The sequence below is a fragment of the Eulemur rufifrons genome, chromosome 17, assembly GCF_041146395.1.
Source record: "Eulemur rufifrons isolate Redbay chromosome 17, OSU_ERuf_1, whole genome shotgun sequence".
NCBI lineage: Eukaryota > Metazoa > Chordata > Mammalia > Primates > Lemuridae > Eulemur > Eulemur rufifrons.
In genome coordinates, this window is record NC_090999.1 from 56,579,396 (window position 1) to 56,582,824 (window position 3,429).

The 3,429-nt window shown below is 34.3% G+C and overlaps 1 non-coding gene across 1 annotated transcript; it reads right to left on the reverse strand.

The window, feature by feature from the left end:
* Positions 1 to 942: 942 nt before the first annotated feature.
* Positions 943 to 1,107, reverse strand: LOC138398561 (U1 spliceosomal RNA). The gene has a single exon (XR_011236033.1). It is a non-coding gene; the product is annotated as a U1 spliceosomal RNA (small nuclear RNA).
* Positions 1,108 to 3,429: the final 2,322 nt, after the last annotated feature.

The window sequence follows — 3,429 nt, forward strand, 5'->3', positions numbered from 1 at the left end:
TTGGAGTCTTATTCATACAATCTTTGCCCAGGCCAATATCTAGAACAGTTTTTTCAACATTTTCTTCTAGAATTCTTATGGTTTCATGCCTCACAGTTAAGTTCTTTACCCATCTTGAAGTAATTTTTGTAAAGGGAGAGAGATATGGATCTTGTTTCATTCTTCTGTGTGTGGCTATACAATTTTCCCAGTACCATTTATTGAATAGGGCTTCTTTTCTCCAGTATATATTGCAGTCTACTTTGTCAAAGATCAGATGGCAATATGTGGATGGTTTTATATCTGGGTTCTCTTTTCTGTTCCATTGGTCTATGTCTCCGTTTTTGTACCAGTACCATGCTGTTTTGCTTACTATAGCCTTGCAGTGAAGCTTGAAGCCTGGTAAAGTGATACCTCCAGATTTGTCCTATTTGCTTAAGATTGCTTTGGCTATTTGAAGAACTCAAACAATTGAACAAGAAAAAAATCAAACAACCCTGTTAAAAAGTGAGCAAAAAGCATGAACAGAAGCTTTTCAAAGGAGTATATACTGATGGCCAAAATCATATGAAAAAATGCTCAAGGCCACTAATCTTCAGAGAAATGCAAATCAAAACCAACAATGAGATATGACCTAACCCCAGTGAGAATGGCTTTTATCAAAAGTCTCAAAACAATAGATGCTGGCATGGATATGGGGAGAAAGAAACACTTACACACTGTTGGAGGGCTTTATGGAAAATACTAAGGAGATTCCTCAAAGAACTGAAAGTAGGCCTACCATTTGATCCACCAATGCCACCACTAGGTATTGACCCAAAGGAAAAAAAAGTCATTTTATCAAAAAGACGCTTGCACTCGAATGTTTATTGCAGCACAATCCACAATGGCAAAGATATGGAATCACCACAAGTGCCCATCAATTCATGAATGGATTTGTTTTATCACTGAAAAAATTTATGGCAGGGGAGTGTGAAAACACAGTCCCCCACTACCTTGAATTATGCAGTCAAGTTTCCTCTATTTGGGGAAATTTCAGGGGTCAGTATATCCGTAGTGCAATAGATAAGCCTCAACCCTGGGAAAACCACCTTTGTGATCATGGTATCTCCCCTGCCAGGTAAGTATCATCATGAGTGGATTAATAAAATGTGGTATATGTATACCATGGAGCACTACTCAGGCATAAAAAATGAATTAATACATTTGCCACAATCTGGATGAAACTGAAGACCGTTCTCCTAAGTGAGGTATCACAAGAATAGAAAGACAAACACCATATGTACTCACTATTAAACCAGAACTGATCAACACTCATGTGCATGGATGGAAGTAAAACTCAACAGAAATCTTGTAGGTGGGAGTGGGAAGGAAGGGATGGGTGAAATCATACCTAAAAGGTACAATGTACACTATCTGGGTGATGCGCACACTTACAGCTTTGACTCAAGCAGTACAAAAGCACTCTATGTAACCAAAACATTTATACCCCTATAATATTCTGAAATAAAAAAAAGAAACATTGAAGAACATTAATCCTGACAAAATAAAGAGAGCCACTACATATATACCTTTCATATATTAATATTAATTGCTATTTCCATAAAATGTAAATACTGTATCAGAGAGACACTATCATATTTCCTATGGTCCCAGTTATACATTCATGTCTGTGATTTATACATGTGGTACAATTTTATTAATATACTACCATTTGAACAAAAAATGGATTAACATACTACCATATGAAGAAAATTAAAGCATGTATACATAGCTGAAGATTTACTTTCTTCTTCAAAACCATAAAGCCTGTGAAAGATTTATCCAGTTGTTTAAATCACATGCATTTCTAGTTTTATTGAGCTTCACTTTACATTTCTTGGCCTAAATTAATTCAATATTACTAGAGGGGGTTGGACTAGGATAGTCCATGAGATTCCTTCAAAAGAGAACAATATGTAATATTATGTAATCTCATAACCCATAATGCTATCATCTGTACAGTACTGGCTATACTAGAGGAGTCTCTCAGGCTACCTATGTTGAGAGTGTTAACAATTATATTTAATAGAACAAATATATAAAGTTATATAATAAAAAGTAATTATTTAAGTTTTACAACATATAGTAGAATTAAGCTACAGTCCAATGTTTTTCTTGAATGCTTTTGAAATAAAGATTCCTTGAAAATTCCTATCGATGATCTCATCTCCTGATTCATATCTGAAAATAGAAGTACTGGCAATCTTTGGAAATTAGAACAGTTGGATAGAGATTGATAGTCTACAGAATGAAAACGTCAGTTCTATTTTACATAAATCATCTCTTTCTATCAAAACATTGACTTTATCCAAAATAATTAGTTTGGTTTTCAAAGCCCTTTCTTTATTCAGTAACATATGGGTGAAAGCATCATTCCTAATGACTTATTTTAAATTTTCAAAGAACTTAAAATGTATGGTGGTGGTGAGCTTCCAGACATCAAAGAAATCTTACCAATAGATACATTCTGTCTACATTCATATGAATTTCAACATCTCTATAAAGACTGAATACTCTATACATGTATATATTCACAAATACACTGTCTATATTTTTTATTTTATTTTAAAAATTTGGACTTTGGCATATAAATTCCTTCTTTGAATATATGACTGTAATATATTTTAACAACACAGCATTGTCCCTATTATTTTCATATATTATAGCTCCACTCATTGAAAGAGGGAGCGTAGCACAGGCAATCATATATCCACTCTCTGACTCAATCTTGGTAAAACTGTGGCGATCCCTATAGACTCTGTAGTGTTCAATAATATATTCGAATTAATTCACCCAATATTCATATGACATATATTGAATGTCCATAATATGGCAGGAAATAGGCAGTTTCTTGGTTTTTAAACACAAATAAGAAATGTAACCTCTACCTTCAAAGAGTTTATAGTCTGATGATAGAGAGAGGTTGGGAAGGAGCTATCAAAGTGTCTTCCTTAAAGATATAGATTTATACAGGATATAATAAAGAAAACAAAGGATAGGGTATTGATGCTATCTAATGGGGCTTTGAAGGTAAGAAGATCAAGCAAGAATGGTAATAGCATCCCAGTTAATATAGAATCATGGAATACCATGGCTTTCTGAAGGACTTGGGACTGAGGGTGCCGAGAAGGCAGGAGAGGGTGATGTGGGGTGGAAGTTGCTGACATAAGAGATACAACAGAGACAACAAATCTATGGAGGATCTTATATGCTATGAAGTTATCCCATAAGTGAATATATTACCTTAAACATTGCTAAGAATATGTCATGAATAGATTTATACAGCCTTTTGGCAGCAAAAGATTTGAGATAGCTTAGAAAAATAAAGATGGTAAAAAAGAATGTAATGAATAGTTGAGGAAATCAGGGGGGAAACAGGAATATGATAAAGCCAAGACTAAGCTGGCA